The 21,829-nt window shown below is 32.5% G+C and overlaps 1 protein-coding gene and 1 non-coding gene across 4 annotated transcripts in view; both read left to right on the top strand.

Annotated features, from left to right (window-relative positions):
- DAAM (disheveled-associated activator of morphogenesis-like protein) overlaps positions 1-21,829 on the top strand; it is a 115,213-nt gene that overhangs the window by 3,906 nt on the left and 89,478 nt on the right. For 2 of the 3 annotated variants that reach the window (XM_088186907.1, XM_088186908.1), the window contains exon 2: positions 21,605-21,683. The gene's annotated coding sequence lies outside the window, so the exon portion shown is untranslated. Of the gene's footprint in view, positions 1-11,799; positions 12,015-21,604; positions 21,684-21,829 lie in introns of those variants that run through there. The other variant, XM_088186906.1, reaches the window with a different exon arrangement.
- On the top strand, positions 17,160-17,232 carry TRNAF-GAA (transfer RNA phenylalanine (anticodon GAA)). The gene has a single exon. It is a non-coding gene; the product is annotated as a tRNA-Phe (tRNA).

The following is a 21,829-nucleotide window of genomic DNA, read 5'->3' on the forward strand; positions in this document are numbered from 1 at the left end:
AAGTGAATATTCCTCTTGGACAGTAATCCAAAAAGTATTCATAATTATTTCGGAAAATTTAATTTTTAGAGTACGATCAGTCGACAATGAGACTAATTTGATGATTTTGTATCCGGTCATAATTTTCTATATTTAAGAATGGAAAATAATGTGCAATTTTTTCTTCCAATAAAGTTAAATGTTCTATTATTGCGGAAATAACTCCCTTGAGAATGTTTTCGTTAAGTGAAGGAAACATATCTACTTTTTTTTCTATTATTCGATTTTTCGAAAGAGTTATTTTTTCCGAAATCCTGTCAATTTGTCAATGGATGTCATGAATTTTTCGTTTTTTCCTTGAATGCTTGTGTTAACGTTATTTAAGTAATTAAAAATATCTGCTAAATATGCCACTTTAGCATACCAATCATTATTCTGAAGACATTTTACAAAATCATCCATACCTTCATTTCGAAAAAAGATTAACAATTCATTCTTAAGTTCTATGAATCGGCATAAAACTTTACCCTTAGATAACCACCTGACTTCAGTGTGAAAAAGCAAACACTCGTACATAGCTTCCATAGAAATGCAAAGTTTTTTAAACATGAGTGTTTTTAAAGGTCTTGATTTTATGAAATTCACTATATTTACAACTTGATTTAGTACAGGTTTTAGTGTTGCTGGTAATATTTTCGAAACTAAAGATTCTCTATGTAAAAAACAGTGCATAGATATAATATTAGGTTTTCTTGTCTTTTCAAGGGTTACAAATCCTACCATTGAAGGAGCACCATTTATACAAATTCCTACACATAACTCCCATGATATTTTAAATTGTTCTAAATATGAATAAATAAGATCAAAAACATCTTGTCCTGTCGTATGCTCGGTAAGTTCTTTGCAGCATAGATATTGATTCACTATTTTGTTTTCATTTATGAAACGAATGAATCCTAGTATTTGTGCCTTACCGCTAATGTCAGTAAATTCGTCGACTTGTATAACAAAATATCGCTTGGAAAGTTTATCATTAACTGTTTTCTCAGTATCATCCGACATATTTAATTATTTTTTTTATTGTATCGTTTGAAAGAGGAATTTTCATAATTTCCTTTTTGCTTCATCACCAAACATATTTTTTCCTATTTCACAATATGCAGGTAAAATTAGAGACTCTGCTATAGTATGTGGTTTTAACTGTACAGCAATAAATTCAGCAATCTTGTATGACGCCAGTTGTGCCTTATCGGAAATTTTAACAGTTTTTTCAAAATATTTCGCTTGTTTATTTTGCATGCCTAATAATCTTTACTTTTTGATGCTTAACAATCGGCGTGCTTCGTAGTGAAGTGGCGATTTAACTTGTCAGTATACATCGCGCTATTGGACAGTTTTTCTCTACATACGACACATAGTGGAATGTGATATCCTTCCTCATTGATGCTAGTAAAACTGAAACGTAAATATTCTTCAGAATACTGTCCATTATTTTTTTTGATTTTATTGGATATATTTTCTTTTGTATGAGACGTATGATGTCTAGTAACATCTTCACTACTTCTTCCACGTATACTCCCAGTGTCATTAACATTTTAGTCTGATTCACAATTTCGTTTGGTAATAAATTTATCCATTGTGGGGTATCACGACTATAATAAAATATAAATTGATTGAAACATTAAGATTTTACTATTTTGCGGAATTTTTGTTTTTACCAATTTTCTCGCGGTGCACTTGCAATAAGCTCACGGTGCACTGGTGCACCGCGGTGCACCGGTTAAGAACCACTGGGCTAGATGATTGGAGATCTCTTAAACAGGAAGGTCTTGGGACGAATAATGAATGCTAATTATGTCGCTTTCATTATGTAAATTCTCAAATTTTTATGTAACAGTATTTTTATAGAAAAAATATATGAATTATTAGATGAAACTGTAAAAGATATCCTTTTGAATGATTGCCTATAAATGGAAAGCTCAAAGCTTACGTATCATGTAGAATATTTTTCGGATGGTTAATAACCTGATGAATCAGAACCACTCATGTCTGCATATGAAATGTAAATATGGAGGTTTAAGCTCGATTTTCACTGAGGTAAACAAGACCGTTAACCTTGTGAGGATTATTGTAAAACGTTTGATTAATATGTATATATGTACACTTACGTACGATTGCTATTCATAAAGTAAATACACAAAGTTCTGAAAATATTTATACAATATTTTATTTTGGGATTAATTTATAACAAAACAATACACAAATATTAATTTTTAAACATAGTCACCATAGAAACGAGTTTCTTGATTTTAACAGTCATACAAGTCAGCGCCTACTCTCTTTTTAGGCACCAAATTTTTCGGTGATTGTTTCGTAGTGAATAGACCTGGATACTTCTTAACTTTGTAAAGTGCATCATATGATTTAAAATGATTTAAAATCGCGACACCATCATAGACGAGTTGGCTATACATTTCAACGACAGCTTCTCATTTTGAACAAAAGAAACGGACTATTGATCGAATCTAGCACTTGGCAGGATTTGGAATGTCACGGCTATTTTAAACACACGCTGCAGTATCACCAAACAGGTAAAAAATCTCTTACAATTTTTCTTAATTTCTATCATTATTTTCTAAATATTTATCTTTACTGTAAAACATTTTGTCAATCTGTCTGTCACAAGAACTCCTCCCAAACGGTGAACAGAAGCGACGTAATATTTCCACGTGTCATTTTGACTATCATTTCTACCACAACTGTGCTATTTTCAACTTTCATTGTAATGAATGGGGTCCGAAAATTTTTCTCCCGCAAACTATGCATAGTTAATCTTGAAGACCCTACTTAAAATACAGATACTTTTCCCTAGCCACTCACATACATCTCTGTTATAAATGTGTATTTTATTGAATGAAATGTTTCTCACTTGTACTTTAGGACCCTAAATAAAATTCAATGATTCTACCCCACATTTTAATTACCCTCCCTGGACCGAATTTCACATTACTGAAACACCCCTAATTAAATAAATTTGAAAAATGCTGTTTTTATTATTTTAAATTCATTTATTTTTCTGATTTTTGCGGAGAACACTGGTTTATTTTAAAACAACAGTTGAATAATTATAGTAACGTCTTTTAAAAGTATTTGAACAAATAATTAAAAAAAACTTATTTCATAAGAAATAGCAGGTGATATTTTAATGATTGCATGTATGACATAACCTCAAATATTATTTCGATAAAAATATGATTTAATGTTAGTTAATGATTTATTTAATAATTTTTAATTCATCTTAGATTATTAAAAAAGCATGAATTTACAGAGTTAAGAACATATTAACTATGTGGTTCAACTCATTACTGTTTTAAATGCCATACTTTTTTTCCATAAAATGCAGTTGACAGGTACATTTTTCTTGGGTTGCATTAATCCGGCAACATTGAAAATATAGTTTTACGACCCGTTATCTGTACGAAGAATGGCTACTGTCTATTTTTTCTATTTGGGTATTGGTTATATATTATTCAAAAGTATGCATAATTTTTTGTTATCTGTGCCATTCACAATAGCTTTTACTAAGTAGTTCAATATTTCTTTTAAACAGACACTAAAACGCTATTTTAACTGCACGTGCATAAAACAAAAATCTATTAGTTTTCATGCCTTTTAACAAGTTAAATGTAGCGCGACAATTATGGGTGATAAAAATTGCAAGTTAACATGTTTTTTTTCTTTGGTCTTTAATTTATTGTATTATTTACTAATGTAATTGATAGTTCAGAAAACTGTGGAACTGCAGCATCATTATTCGACATTAGATTTTAAAAGCTTTATAAATCATACCATTACCATCCTTTATTTAATTAGTATTAGTAATTATTACACTTACCCAAATGTGTACGTTACATAAAGGTTTATTCATATTCTAATTTATATATGTATATCCAAGTGACCTAGAGAGATTAATTAAATTTAAACACATGTGTGTTTCATTAACTTAATTACTTTTTGATGAATCTGGTGAGATAACTAGTCTAGTCTCTAGTCTCGTCATCTTATTCATTCATGTCACTTTGTAGCGTTCGTCAAACCCCTACTTTGTTTCTGATGTCCAATTTGAATACACAATTAAAGAGTTTCCTATTTTAAAGTTGTACTTCATTGTCCAAGACTTGATGGTGGTACTTCATTGTCCAAAGTATTTAAAGTCCCGTTTCTTTTACGACGATCTTACGCAGCTTCCTGTGCACATATCCGTCCGCTCGATAAATAAGAAACGGCTATTTATCGAATCGACCATTTGGTCTCGTCCATAAAAGGACCAAATTGTGCGGGAGCACGCGCCATGTCGCGGAACAAACAAGATCCAATAACTATATATAGGACGAGACCCTTTCGTTTGTCGCCAGGTGTTCAGAACTGCCATCCGACACTCGGATCGACATATTGAGTTTCGTAGGGAGCAAGAGGAAAACGTTTTAACACTCCTGCATAGTATAAAATTTGGTCTGCGGATGGATGAAAAAATATCCCGCTGTTTGTTTGTCTCGGATTGTTTATGTTTTGATTTAATACGAGGCGGAGCGTTGAAAGTTTAAACCCTTTTTATAACTGTTTATGGGGCATGTCGCATGCCGAACGTAAACATTGAGTTTAGCGATGGGATTTTTATGATCGAGTTGAAAGTCGTTAGATTTAATTTATCAACATGGTTGTATAAACAAAATTTGGGATATATGAAAGAAAAATGCGTAAGCTGATTCCAAAAATTTTTTTATTTTTTTGGGCGATTTATTTAGTCAGTTGACGTCATAAGAGTTGATGTATAATTTTATTGCAAAAATATATTAATCGTATATAATTTAGGTGGAAATATCGAGCGGCGGTGTTGAATAAGGAAAAGTCCAGGTTGATATAAAAAGGTTGTAGCAAGCGGTCGGGCTCGACGTAAAATAGTAGTCCTCCAAACCGAGTATCTCTGGTCTCTAGTTCTCCTGAGTCAAGTGTGTGAGTTTTGATGTCAAGTTTTTATACTTTTTCTTTGATGAAGCTTAGGCGAATGAGAGAGAATGCTAATTTAGGTCAACGGCAGTACTGTAGATATTTTTAATAGTTTTTAATACCTAATTTCGCATAAAATATGATTTCAGAAAATATGTCGCAACGGTGGTTAATTTTTATATTTATTTGTAGCATAGAAAGGTTAACTTGTACCTATTATTATTTATTCAAGAAATTATATTATGATATTAAAAATATATAAAGTTCTATTTTCGTCATGAGGCCCGGAATCATTGTTTTCCCAGGGCCCGGGTTCGCACTGGTGACCCCAGTTAGAAGACATTCATGATGATCGTCTGTTGGTCTCTTCAAGTGTCATGCAGCGATCATCCAGCCAATAGATCTACTCGTTTCTTAGAACAGCGAAATATGTATACGCCTTTAAAAAGCGACATTTGCTTGATTGACATTGTCCAAGGTCGTATAATGCGACGGGAATCTTGTGAATCCGGTGAATTATTATATTTCGCAACAAGTAAATATTTTTTCAATGCACTGGAGAATCCTTGCGTGTTATTTATGATATTTTCTTTACCAATTACCAATCCTTTACACCAGGTGTGGCCAACCCGCGGCACGCCTTGAACATTTGTCCGGCGCGCGAGATTTATTACATTTGTACAAAATATATTTATTTTATAATGGCCAATTTTTCACTCAAAAAATGTCTATAGTGTATCTAAAACTAATATGGAGATATATAATTTTATATGTGGCCTGCGGAGCTATGATGCATTTCTAAAGTGGCCCGCAAGATCATTTGGGCTGGCCACCCTTGCTTTACACTGTTGTCTTGTTTCCTTTTTGCTGGATAATCATTTTGATCTGAGCTTTAAGAATATGACCACCAAGATAAAATCTGATCAATTCCATTGGATGATTTTTTCCATATAATATGTGTACTTTTAACTCTGAAAAACTAAAAATGACAACATAAGTGGTCAGTAAGACGCAAAATTTTAAGTATACTGGTCCATGAGGTCCGAAAAGTTGGCGACTGCTGATATAGGATGTATGATTGGTGATAGGGTAGGGCATGAAGCAGTGATTATTATTGCTCATACTTAATGATAAAAAGTAAGTTTTATGAAATGACAGATAAACTATTGTGCATAGTCTCAGTTTTCTCAGATGATTGTATTATAATTGTAGAAAATATAAATATTTGCTATACAGATAACCTTGTGATCCATTACAGTATTATGACTAGGGATTCCAATCCCGGGATCCCGGGATCCCGAACGATTTTAAATACCCGATGAGTCCCGGGATTATAAAACATAATCCCGAATTTTTCGGATTGGTTGATTTATCAAGCACAATCGAATTATTATTGACAACATCGTTATATTTCGTGTACAAACTTGCGCGAGTTGCACGTGTCATCTGTGAATCTTTGAGGCTGTGAGTCTGAACGTGCTTTTTCAGCAGCAGGCTGCTTAGGAACCAAAATCAGATCAAGGCTAAATGATAAAACACTTGATGCTTTGATGTTACTTCGTGAGTTTTATTCAAAATAATGTTTTCAATTAATTGTGTCTATGAATGTACATACCTATGTGCATACATTGTCAAAAGTTCATTTTTTTCTTCTCAAATAAATATATAAGACCTTCCCTTTCTATTTTTATTATATTATTTTCTATTTTAAGTCCAAGACTAAAATTATACGTACTTTATAAATTGTACGTTATAAAAATCAGATGTAAAAATATATTGTATTATTCATTTTAAATTATTTTTATCGATAAAATAACATGAAAATTATCCCGGGACTGGTCCCGGGATCCCGGGATCGACTAATTGCAATACCGAAATCCCGGGATCAAAATTTTGGCCCGGGATTGGAATCCCTAATTATGACAAATTAAATTAGAACTAATTGCGCTCAACCGGGATTTGAAAGCGAGGAAGTAATTAAATTGAAATAACTACATTACATTGCTACCGTGAACTCTCGTGTCTGCCATGCTCACATTGTGAACTTTACGAATATCGTATGAGTGTGTGGGTGTCGAGGGTCGTTCACGTTTTTGAAGCGTGCTACGCCAGAACTGGTCCTCTTTTTACATTTATTTTCAGACAATGTTAAGGTATTCCCCGAAAAGGGAGTGTATTGGAGAAAAATTGCGTTACGCAACAGGTTTTGGAGCCCATCGTCATCATGCAATAATAACCAGAGGCGCCAAAAAGAGCGCAAGGAAAACTTAAAGGGCGTGCCGACAGACGCCGCAAAGACGTCTGACAATTTGGATTTATGGACCTCTTGGGTGTGTTCGTATAATCTGTAAAGTCGTAGGAGGACTTTTTTGGAATCGTTGCGACCATTATCTCGATGGAGGTCTAGGACCTAAACTTGACAATGGGGTATAATTGATCGAACACTAAATTTCATCGGATCGGATCCTTTGAATGGGTGCTTAGGGAAATACGAGAAGAATCAAGATTTGACTATTACTTTAAATTTAGATACACGTTCGAGGGTCGTTCCATAATGTTCTGACCCTTACCAGAAAGATGCATGTACATATTTTAATTCTGTTCTTTGATTGAAGTCATTTACATCTAAACAACCACACACGATTTTTTTTTCATTCAACTATAAAGCAAATAATTTGTTGAATTGTTTCGAATGAAGCGAGAGATAAATAATAACATAAATTAATACAATGATTTGAGGGCAACATTTCAACAACTAATAAAACTAAATGCATACATTAACCAGTCAATGTATGCACTGTCAAATCACTTCAGTTACAGTACACAAAATAATTTATGAACAATGTATCTATCATAGTTATTGTATGCTCTCACTGTTTGGTGTTTATTTATATTTTTATTAGTTTTAAAAAATTAAATAATATTATATTTAATAGCTATTTTAAGCCATTAATGTAAGGTAAAACTTGTTGCCAATTTATATAATCATCTTTTTGAGTAGATTCGTTGCAGAGTGTTATTCATGGGGTGTTCACTGTTCTGACCATCGAATTTTTTTGTGGAGGATAAATTGCTGCGGGAGTTAAAAATGTCATTTTGGAATTCAAGCAGGTCAAAATAAGGATATGGGAGGACAATTTTTTTAAGGAGGATAATTCTCCTTAAAAGAAGACGTCTGGATATCTTAGTTTATGGATTTATCTGACTATGAAAGACATCCTTTGGCGTTTTGTAATTTATTTTTATTGCATTGCATTAATAGCCTCCTATATATGTATGTACATACGAATCATACATAAGCAGAATCAAAGATTTATTTAAATAATGAGGCAAAGACGCCATGGAAGGAAACACCAAGAAGGAAATACTAAACTGTAATTGGATATATTATGATTGATGAGCATTCAATTGGACATGCACGTCTTGCACTGAACGACACTAAAGAAAGTATCTGTCACTTAATTCTAGATATCTTGCATAAAAACTTGAACTCAATCATACACAACATTGGCTTTAATTTAATGTAATATCTAAATTCCCATTTCGTTCGCTACATCCATCGTCATTCCAATCTATGGATACTTCCGATGATGATAAACATGCGACGATGGAAGTACGGAGGGAGCTAATGAAGGTCATCATTTGACATTTGTCTAAAAATAATATGGTAGGGGGAACGTCTATCGTTCCTGGAAAACCCCTAAAAACAAACCCCCGTGACTAATTTATCATACCCGAGGGGAATTTCTATATACAACTGCTTTAAAACATTTATTTTCATTTTTTCACATACATGTTATCATTCGTTCATCCTTTAGAATATTTCCAAGTAAATATAGTATATATGTATATATAGATCTAGAAGTGAAAACACTGATAACTTTGATGCAGGACAAAGATAATAATTTGAATTCGCACAAAGCATGACAGTCGTTCTATATTCATAAAGCATTGTTCAAGTCAGTCGTCCAACTTCAAAATCTACTATAAAACTTTTTAAATATTTTTTACATAAACCCCCATTTCTAATACTAACTGTTATAATATAATATAAAAATATAATATTTTATGATATTATAATATATTTTGAAGCTAGACGACTGAAATACTAAAACGCATTTCTCGAACAAAGGTGTGCTTGAATAAGGTCCAATAAATTTATTTATCTCAACATCTAGTGTACCATATTATGATTCGATTTAAAGCATAACATCACGTTGCTCACATACAATTTATTCTAGAAAATCAATGAATTATTTTTCTTATATTATTCAACGTCACGTTGAAGAGTCGATGTTCGATAGTTAATCTTGAATTAGTCTTTAATTATACTAATGATTCATTCGAATACGCTCATTCAAGATTTACTCTTGAGTACTTAATAATCGTTCATAAATAAACAAGTACGATAAACAATGCATTCTGGAGTCATGACATTACAAAACAAATGTACAATGAACGTTTCTTGTTTTTGTTTGTTATATTATCACTCATTTTCAGAAACGTCAAAATGGCTGTTTAAAACTTCTGGGAACACTTGACAATAATGGAATCAAATTTACCATTGTGAGCGTGTAATATATTTTAAAGAACTTTGACTTTTTTGACAGATACTGTTAAAGTGCTGCAAAAGTACTGCAGATACATTTCGTGTATACTCTCACTTGATAATGTATGCTTTAACTAGTGAGTGTGTGAATTATCGGTCATTAGCTAGTTACATTGTTAACGAAGCGTGTTTGACAACCAATCTAATCGCGAGCAATTAGTCATATTAGCGATGCATGGGTCAGAACAGTGAATATCCCATGAATAATGCTCTGCAACAAATCTACTTAAAAGGATGATTATATAAATTGGCAACAAGTTTTACCTTACATTAATGATTTAAAATAGTTATTAAATATAAAAAAAAATATTTAATTTTAAATACTTTGATAAACACCAATCAATGAGAGCATACAATTATTACAATAGTAGATACAATGGCAGTGGCGTAGCTAGGGTATGTGCCGCCCAGGGCGATCCTTAAAATTGCCGCCCCCACCCCATTCTTTTTTTTCAGGGTCATAAAATCAGCATTTCTTAAAATAATAAATTGGTTATTATTAAGCTCTTGTTATTCGTGGATTTATATATGTTTTAGTGCATTCAGAGTTAAGAACCACACTAGACGATCCCACCGCGAATATGCCGCCCCCAAGCAAGTGCCGCCCCCTCCGCCCCCCCCATAGTTACGCCACTGTACAATGGTCATAAATTATTTTGTGTATACTGTAACTGAAGTGATTTGACAGTGCATACATTGACTAGTTAATGTATGCATTTTCAAAATTCACACTTCGCCTGTAACATATACAAGTACTGTCTGTCAAATTGTATCACATATTAGGTTTTCTTGATTTTCCTAATCTCATGGATGAATATCTTGATGATAAATAAATAAAAATTCAGCTAGGTCATATATATTATAATATTAGGTATTAAAAAATTAAAATGAACTACAAATGTCTATAAATATATGTATGTATAAAAAAGACCATCCATGCGAAGCCTTGTCATATAAAAAGATTTTCGCCGATCATTATAAAGCTTCTTTGTTAAAGTCGCTTGTATTATACAATAGAAACGACTGGTAAATTCAAAATTAGGAAGAACATTATATATACAATGCGAGATGGTGCGGCAAACTCTCTATTATAAGTTGTATGGAGAAAAGCAAATTGAGAGCCAATCGCGTTAGTGTTTAGCCCCACCTCCAATCAAGCGCTCTTATGTTGGGCAACTATCCGATAATTACAAATAATAGTTCAAACAAGACGATGTGAGGCTATTAGTGCACAGTATATTATTATGTAAAGGAAATAGCAACTCGTTTTAACAAAAGGATAATAACAATAAATTAATACTCAATTGTAATTTGAGTAATTTCACAGACTTGTTAGCACATCCGTCCATTAACCGCTCGAAAAGCACCAGAAAAACAATATTTTCTGAATAAATATGCGTCTATCTAGCGTGAAAAGCGCTGTTGTCATCTATCAACCCCTTGCATTAATAATTCGAAAATTTCACTTCAAGACGTGAAAATACGTATTTGGTTGAATAATCAAGAGATGCAATTGGCTAATCAACATCTGCATCTGTAATCGCTAGAGATATCTCATATCAAGAGATAAAAGAGTAATGCTTTGTCATATCGGCAGACGATCATACGATTCGAGACGACACGGATCAACCGATTCAAGACGAGAGGATCAGAGGCAGATAACCAAAGGAGCTCAAACAGCAGACGGCATCCGAGGTAAATCGAGAACGACTCGCATCCACACGAAAGACAACAAGGAAATCGTTTCTCCACCATTACCCTCTGTCTACGAAATACAACTCGACACTATTTTTTATTTGATTTGAACTCCTATCAAAACAACCCGGATCATATTTTTCATCCATTTATTTATGACAGGGATCTTCAGCTATCAAAAAGATGGAAAATCATTGATCAAAATGGCACAATCGTATAAAACAAGTAAAAATGAAATATGCGATAATCTATATTTAAAAGTATTGATAGTAATATTTTTTGCGTTTATTATTATTTTTGCGTGAATTACACATTATTGCGGCCCTTCTCTTGTGACTCTTATCTGACTTCATACACCGTTTCCCAAAATAGGGGTTGCGTTTATTATCGTGGCTCGTTTTTCAGGGGGCGCAGAAATAAAAAGGGAGTCTCCTCTTAGAGATGCGAGGGTAAATAAATAGAAAAATCACGAACGACTCCCGACGCGAGCGCAGCTGTTCCCGTCGGTTAGTCGCGTTCGCGAACCCGCGTCAAACGCTCGTCCCGCGCTCCAAAAACGCGTGTTCGCGTGTGTGCGCGTCTTAACGTGTCAAATTGCGACCATAAAACACCTGTGCAAATTATACATGTGAATATAATTATAGAAAATTATAATTTGTGCGCAAGAATTTTAGTGGTGCAGTGTGATTGATAAATATTTGGAATTATTATCGATATCAAAGAGGTAATTAGGATTTTGATTATTTGCAAAATATTTTCTCCCCTCACTTTTATAATGTTTTGATATCATAGCAAACGCGTGTATGTTTATGTAAATATTTGGCGTTAAGGTTTGTTACAGATGTTTAGTGCTACAATATTTTGTGCATTATTTGGGACGAACTATTATTTTCATTAGCATATCAGACAGTTTCAAAATTCATTTTAAAGTAGTACGATAGATGTTTTGAAATTACGGTCATTTAAGTTTAATAGCATACCATATGTTTTAGTTTAAAGAGAATCAAAATTTTGTTAAGGCGTGAAAATTACACAATTTTTTTATTTTCACGTATTTTCCTCTTTTACTGGTAGCCCTACAACTGCACAGAATAACTGTCGCCATAAACTTGGAAATAATATGCACAGTCGTAAATTATATTGACTTGTGTTGCTCGAGCGTGCTTTTTAACATTTGGACACGTTCCAAAGTCTCCAGACACTTAGCTATTATACCAATTTTGACCAAATAAGTCTAAATGAAAAAATTCTCAAACATTGAACAAAATGAGCCTGAAACTGAAAGGAAATGCCAAACGCCTTCCGGTACGCGACGCGAATACCATACGCTACAAATACATTTCCTTGTTCTAAATTAATATTGGTTCAAAGTTATCACAAATTATGGTTACCTTATCTTATAGCATATGAATGTCAAATTGTGGTTTAAATTTGTTTTTATATACTGCAATATCAATGCACTTCCTTGTAATTAGTAAATGTTCAAGTTTTTATCGCAAATTATGGTAATCTTATCTAACATATGTTAATATCCGGCTTAATATATGAACTGATAGATAATCGTTCTAATTATATTTTACAATATGATTTGAGTACTGCTTATCATTTATGTATTACACAACATAAACATAATGACATTTTCAAAGAAAACCTGCATTGTTTCATAAAAAATCAATAGTGCTATTAAACATAAATGAATCATATTTTGTTCAGATTTTATCTTGAAAAAATTATTGCAAAATTATCAATAAACAATCGAAATTTTCTCATTGTTATTATTTATATCTTGCTTTTAATATAATAATAGGTTATTGATAAATAAAAAAAATGGTATGAGTGATATTACAGTAAATTATATACATCTAAATGCAGTATGATCGAGTTAATTATTAACTTACCTGCACGTTAACGCTTTACCTGATAATATATAATTATTCGGTTGTTATGATTTTATTTATTAAACGAGTCTAAATACATAGCGTTTAAAGATGATTGGATGCAGAAAAAGTGATTTCACTTGAGAGCAGACTTAAGCCGAGTCTAGATGCGTGTAACGTGTAATGTATAATGTAATGTAATGTAAATTCTTCGTGTGGATGGCACCACGAGCATTACACGTAATGCTCGTGCCGGCGCTCGTTCTGATCCGTCGGGTGTCGGTTTTTGACGCGAACACAATGGCATTTGCAATTAAAACATCACTGGATTCGCGTTGAGCTCAAATGCCGTCCATACAATTCGCGTTATGTTATTACATCAGCGTACGCCACAGCTTCCACTTTTTATCCAAAAAATACGCACACTAAACTAATACATTGGCCGAAATATTTACACCAATAAGCAAGATAACGAAATATCTCAGGACGTTATCTCAGGAAAATGCATTGATTGAATTATCGTGCAAGTAGCTTTTAAAAAAATATTTGAGAATGAATCATAAGATTTTTTTGGATTAAAATGAGTGATAATATGGAGTATACGGAATTTAGTGAAAGAGCTATTAAAATATTGCTGCTATTCCAAATTTTTGTGAACAAACATTCTCGAAAGTGGTGTCAATAAAAACCAAAAATAGAAATCGTATTCAATTAGAGACACCTCTTCGAATGTTTTTAATTATTTTTTCAAATAATATATCATACGTGTAACATTATTATCGATCTCTGCATAAAGTCGCCACGCTGCAGTTTACCGATAATAACCGTTATTGCAGCACAGGTAGAAACAAAAAACAACACACAATCGTATTTTCGTGCGACGTATACGACTTTCATGTGACTCGCCCCTAGCACGTGCGAATATATGTGTTAAAAATTGGAAGTCGTGGCATACGCTGCATTACATGATACATTACATTACACGTTACACGCGTCTGGATTCGGTTTTATAACCTTTGCTTTATATCTTCCGTATGTATATTTGATTTATGATAAAACATTTCCCAACATCAAACAGCATTTTAGGTTACCGAATTTTATTCCAATCCCACTCCCACATTAGGTTCTTAGTTATTCGTAGTTTTCAACTGTGTGAATATTGAATAAAAAATGGAATTTCAGTCATAGTAGATACCGCCAATAAATATTCTATTCACAGCTGTTTTTCGAAGGCGTTTAAGAAATTTTTTGTTGAGAAGAAGCGTCTCATTGTCTCGTACTTTGAAACAAAATAAAGGAGCATGGATTTTGGAGCTGCACTAGTCACTCACGTATATTGAAAAATGACTACTTGTGTTGCTCAAGTATACAAATTGTTTCATTCTGAAATATTTTCAAACTTTATTTAAGATAGTATAAACGAATATTTTACGAATTTTCAATCAATTATTCGAATATTCATGTAGTTGAAAATCAACGATCGTGATCGCTAACTTACTGTAGTTCTTATCATTGCCGTGATGAATGCAATTAAGATTCCATCACCGCACAATAAGTTATTTAAAGGTAATCAAGAGCCAAAGTTGGGTAACTATTTTTAAAGACCGATTAAAACCGAAACTTTTCTATGTTCATTTGATCTTAAATTGTGGATCCTAAATAATTTATGAATAATATAAGAGGTATTCTCCCGAGAGTTAAGGCATTAAAGCATAAAATACATATGTATTAAAAACTTATACCTATAATTTCACGCCCTCTAAAATACATTGATTCAAATTGCTTAGTTTTAATACAATACATAAGAGCCTTGTCACAATTTCATCTCTAAAATCTAAAACCCATACCATATAAACCGCAACGAAACAGCTGCGAAAGCGTCGAAACGCTCAGTGAGTCACTGCCCCGGCGGGTCACTTTTGTTTTATTCGATTTTAGCAAGGGTACCCATTTTCGTGGGCAAGGATTTGTTCTCCTAGCAAGGTTGTTAACCTTGCAACTCGCCGGTCTGGAATATCATTACGCCCTTATATAGCCTTATCGGCGCCCGCTTATTACGAAATCGGAATAGCTCATTGTCCGACTGGACAACCTGCGCGTCCCGCTTATTCCAAATATGGCCTCATCTACGGGGTTAGTGGTTAGTACCTGTCCCGAGACTCGTTTGCCACTCAGTCGAGCAACAGATTGCATCTCGGAATCTACTAAATAAATTTATTGTTTGCGATAGATGACACAGCTCAATTTATCGTATGTAAAAATAAATCAAAAGGGGATTTTTTTATTTCGGTTGCGTTGGCAGCCCTGCGTCTCACCGTTCCGCAGCACAAGTTCCACGTTAGTCTAAATATAGAAGTTTAGATGCAGACTGGAGACCTCTAATTTGTCCCGAATGAGACGAATTAATTTAATTGGGTCAATTAGAGTCGGGACAGTTCAGACAGTAGTCATAAATCTTGGTAATTGTCGAACACGTGTCACTCGAAATTACTCATTGTTATTGATCTTCAATTAAGAAGCGCGCTAATATTGGTTTATCTTCCTTTGAAACGTCTCTCAAACACTCGAAACGATGACCCCAAACCCAAAGTTATCGACAAATAATCAAGGGTTAATATGCGCTGATAAAAATACACAAAAGTACTCAAACAAATACACTAAAAATAAATCCATTTTAGGAATTACTTCTACTTTAGAATATACTTATTATTTAACATAAACCTAGAAACGTATTTATTAGTCCGACGTCATATAAGTCTCACGCGTGCTCTTTTCTTCGGTACCCAATACGCGCAAAATTCGATACCCTAATCCTACTCTTATAAGTTAACCAAGCTATGGTGTTTTAAATTAAATTTGATTAAGTTTGTAAATGTTTTTTTGTATCTACACTTAAATTAGCTTATTTCTTTTTTGTGAGTATACCATTGCAATATGATATGCGTTAGCCTAATGTGTTACAACGGGGTATACACAATCAACAACTACTAAGTACGTAGTGAAACACCAGACTGAAATTAAAGTCTGTAAATCAGTGACATATATTTATTATAAACTATTATCACTGCTTACAGTAAATATATGTCATTATGCATGGCCTAGCTTGATTTTATTTTAATTAAGCATCACGATATTTATCCCTGAGATTAGGAAAATCTAGGAAAACCTATTCTGTAATGATCGATCGGAATTATGATTATATAATAATCACTAATTCCGATCTCCTAGACACAGAAAAGATGGAAAACACTAAGTTTAATATGAGATTTGAGCCCGGGTCTTTTATGTAGTAGTCATCAACTTATTGCAGTGGGAACTCTCGGTAACGAGCGTTCTCACTGCAATGGCGACGGCACGATTTTATTGCTTTTGACGTGGATTTTTGACTTCTGAAAAGGGATAATTTTTTTGCGCTCTCCTGTTGATCAAAATTTGGTTTAGATATGCTTCAATCGATTCTCACTTAATGCAAAAACTCTAGATAACCGAGCGCTTCCAGTGCGACGGCACGATTTTAATAGTCTTTACGTGAATTCTTATTTCAGGGAGGGGTCATGTTTGACCCCTCCCTGAAATATTTTGAATTTAAAAATATTAAAAAACTAGCACTGACTGGCAAACTTTTGCTCCCTCCCCTGGCTGAAATGCCGTCCCTGGATATCGTGTACACAAAATTATGTGATATTATGTAAAAAAATGTAGATCATCAGTACATCGGTACTTGCTTTACACCGTAAGTTGATGGTGTCATATTTTCGACTAATATAATACATTTTAATATGCTTAAAAAAGGTAAATAGCTATAATATTTATAAGATTATTTTAATTAATGAAGCATGTGAATTAATCATAATTTCAAACAATAATACTATTTTTTATAATATTAATTAATTTAATTATAGATTATCAGATGACCTCAAATTAATATCATATAATGAACATAAAGTTTAACATTTTTCTTTAAGTGCTAATATTCCGCCTCAACCTCCACCGCCGAAATAGCTCAGTTGGGAGAGCGTTAGACTGAAGATCTAAAGGTCCCTGGTTCGATCCCTGGTTTCGGCATTTCATTTTTTTTTTTTTTTTGCAAAAATATTTTTATTATATTTTGCAAATATTATCTACAATTTTAAAACATGTATTCCACGTTTTAAGTAAATAAATTGTTAAATCGTAAACTTGAACGCAAAAAGGCAATTGATTTTCTGCTCCTACTAAATTAAAACGTCCCCTTTCAATTTTGTTGGAAAGGGATTACAGAAACGACTCTCCCTAGACATTCTAACGTCTTTGTACATTAGGAGAAATAGATAATCCCCCGATAGTGGTATTTTTAGTTATACGGCTTCGTTAAAGAAAAATCCCAGTCAAGAAATGAGAAGCATTTCCACGCCTTAGTCTCTAATTTGTTCTATAAATGACGCATTGCGTTACAAATTGCTATTTCCGATAACGGATTTAGAAACGGCGCTCTATATTTACATATCGATTGGTTCATACGTGAAACAATATACATACATCAGACCTTATTTTCGGAACAAATCCGAGAACAAGATAAATTTTCTCACAATCCTCAGTTTCGACAAGACTTCCGATTTTAGATGATGATTTCATTGGCTCTGATGAATCAAGCAGAGATCTAATTCTGTACTGCAGAGATTGGTCGGTTCTATTGCATCTTCGTTTTTCAGAAGTTTGCTTTAATTTGTCGTGGAACGTGCGAAGAAGAACGTTTCCGTCCATTAGTTTGATGTAAATTCCGAGAATATCTACCACTAAAACAAATACTTAATAGTCAAACGGTCGACAACCTGAATGCCTATTTAGATTTTATCTCATTCTAATGCTAATCTACAATGTGACAAAATCCTTTTTGATCTTATTTAATTAAATTAACATATTTGATGGGGTAGACACGTGTTTTAATGTTATATTTTAGATAAAAGATAGTTTATAAAAATAATTTAAAAATACTATTAATAGATGGCAGTATACATCAAATAAAAATATCAATGTTTATTTAAAAAAGTATACTTTATTAACGTTTGTTATATTGAATTAAATATTGAGATGGTATATTGATGTTTAAATTTAATACTTTTTAATGTTCTACGCTGATATAATAATATTTATTTATTTTATTTAGTTAAGTTTTGAACCATCGTTAAAGTATTAAATTGCATATTTTTTACTATAATACTACAGTAAAAATAAATTATTAATATATTGATTTACAGAGAAAGCTCAAATAAATACATTTAAAATATATATATATATATTGTAAATGTTATTTTTATCTATGGCAACTCTCAATTCGTACTAATGAAAATAATTGCTATTTCTATATATTTTTTGCAATGATTTATATTGTATTGCTTATAATGTATTGTATTATGATTGATTACTAATCAATCATAATATTATAACCTATAAATCATCATAATTGAAATTTTTCCGAACGGGAATCAATAATAAAACGCAGAATTTTGATTTTCCTAATAAGACGAACTCTTATTTATCTGAATTAAAATATGTTTATTATTAATTTAATTAAATATTTATAAGCACATAATAATCGCCGTACATGTACGGTGGTCGATCTTTCGCTGTTCTGAGGTACCCCAGATGTTGATTTAATGTAAATAATTTTTATAGAAAATAATAGCCATAAAATTATGTAGTGAGTTAATTTATTCATATTTGCTAATTAATTAGTATAACTCACTCTCAGGTAGAGCCCAATGTTACTTCTAGCTTTCGATTGTCTGGTCAATGCGGTGATTCAGAGTAGATTCTTTGTTACCGTCTGATAAAAAATCTTGTTTCACGTAACGGCGTTTTAAAAATATGTAAAATCATCAATGATGTAAATATATAAAATATGGGTCTGAGAATATAATACCTGTTTGGTAAAGATATTTGGGCACCGACCATATCCATTTCTACTGTAGTTCTGGTCCTTTTTGCAAGTGCTTTAATTGGTATCCGCTCAAATACGCAATCGTTTGTAAATCGCCGACGGTGGAAAAATAAAGTTATTTTTATAAACTTTCAACATACCTTTGCGACTAATTTTAGTCCCGACAATACTATAAGCATTGGCGTAGCTAGAGTATGTGCCGCCCGGGGCAATCCTTAAAATTGCCACCCCCCCCCCCTATACATTTTTTGCAGAGTCATAAAATCAGAATTTTTAAATAATAAATTGCTTATTGTTAAGCTCTTGGTATTCGTAGATTTACATAATTTTTTGTTTATTCAGGGTTAAGAACCACACTAGACGATTCCATCGCGAATATGCCACCCCCAAGCAAGTGCCGCCCGGGGCGGCCCGCCCCCTCCACCCCCTCCGCCCCCATAGCTACGCCACTGACTATAAGACATACAGGCTTTATCTGGATTATAAAATGAAACATAAGATGCGTCTGCTTCAACATAGACTACTATTCGACTTAATCTAGTGAGATGAATTACAGTTTAAAAACAATTAGCTGAAATTTATTTTTACCTTTAACCGTGAGATTAAAATACGTACTTTTTAAATGGTTTTACCATTGATTATTGTATTTTCATATTTATTATGGTCAGCAGTAATACAGAAGGTATTTAAGAAAAATTTAAAGTTTCAATGAAGGAATTTATCAATCTTCTCTTAAAAAAATATTATATAAATCTCTAAAAAAACTTATGCTAACAATTACCCCCATAAAATAAACAGTTTTAGTCAATCTCTAATACGTAATACGGTACATAAAAATATATTACCTCTACAGTAATTTTATCATTAAAAAAATGTATAGTATTTATAAAAATATATAAAAATGTTATTATATTCATTATTTCAAATGTATTATATAAACTGATCAGTTAGCCCGTTAGGTACTTGGTTTATCTTATTGAGGTCGACAATCTTCTCAAACTACACAAAATGACTAAATAATATATTGATTGGAACTACACATTAATTCAGCGCTTGATTTACGACCTTAGAACACAATAAGAACCAACAGCCATTAAGGCTTTGTTTAATCGCGCCCCCTTAACTGAAATACATTTAGTAAATGAGGTTTATTATTTATACAGCTAACTTTTTTAGCAATAAATTGATTATATGGTAGTATAATATATTTTAACTAAATATCTATGTACATTTTACATTATAAGTAGAGCATCTTCAACGCCTTATTGCAAACTTTGTCGATGTGCATATAAAATCTCCATCCCTGCTCGTCACTCCCAAGTAATATAAGGAAGTATTCTTGTTAAAAACATCTGGAAAATGTTTATGAACTTAATAATTAAGCACGAATTATTAAAAAAACTAACCTAACGTAAACAATATTCAGCCTTGAAGTCTTTATATATTAAAAGCATGTTTGCTTATTCGAGCGATTAATGTACACAAATCCAACGTATATGTACAAATTTCTATTACTAGTGGTTCTACAGTCAATAATTTTATTTTTTATGTAAAAGTCTCACGAGTAAACAAGAGTGAGTGAAGAAAAAAAATCTGAATCAATAAAATTACTTAAAAATGTCAATAACCACGAGCGATTATGTAGGAGAAGAACCATCCAAAAATATTGGTTCTATGCCATTGACATCTCAAAATAAATCGATGGCATCCATCCGCAATGGAAAGTATCTCTAACATTCAAATATAATGGGAATCAACTTCAAGAAAAATAAAACGCACCAGCCCTTAAACGGAAAAGATTTGAAGTACTATTTGAAGAAGAACAAATAAAACTCAAACTACCATATTAAAAAGAATAGAACAATCTTTCAACGTGTTATTATTTTTTTCTTGTTCTTATTATCCAATGGAAGAAGAAAAGGTTACCACACAAATCACTTATTGTCAATAGATAGATTGTGAAATAAAATATTAAAAAAGTAAATAAATATAAAAATGTTCATTGAAAAGTAGATAATATTTTAATGGCATGTTTTTGAACAATATTTTTTTTATATAAGTTAACACGAAAAATTAAAAAAATGTTTGCACATCATATTTATATGCTCATAATGGCTGTCGTTCATAATTATCAACCTTTTGTCGGTAAAACACGAAAACTTCTCGGTCACGGTCAAATTCCGAAAGACGCGCCCTACGGCACGAACTTATTTCATACCACACACGACCTTTGTTTGACCACAAAAATGCGTGTAATGTACCAAACCATGTAGTGACTATATGTCAGGGATTTGGCTATATGATACTACTTGTCACCTGGCTCATATAGGGCAGATTTGCACAGCTGTTACTCAAATTTAGGGCGTCAGTTGTTTGCGATTACTCGCGAGGGTTGGTCCTGAAAGCGTCTATAATTTTATAGTCCATTGTTACATAAGTTAATAAATTACAATATGTTGTTTTTTAGGGGATGATGAATAATAAATATTTATTGAATTTTTATTTTTTTGTTTGCAGGAATAGAACGAATCGTAACGAAACTTCAACGAAAACAATCATCATTTAGTGTTGAATTTCTAGCAGAAAAGTTCGAGGGGTGAGTATTTTTATTAATTATTCATAATAAACTAAAAACGCCAGCATATAAGTCCTTGTGTTACACGTATTCAATAGATTCTATGCCATTTTATTAATTGGGTTAAATACATTGTTTTATTCTCGCAACATCCACAAAATGCAAAT

Source organism: Plectrocnemia conspersa, unplaced genomic scaffold (assembly GCF_051122295.1).
Source record: "Plectrocnemia conspersa isolate PC_06_02 unplaced genomic scaffold, ASM5112229v1 ptg000005l, whole genome shotgun sequence".
Classification (NCBI taxonomy): Eukaryota; Metazoa; Arthropoda; class Insecta; order Trichoptera; family Polycentropodidae; genus Plectrocnemia; species Plectrocnemia conspersa.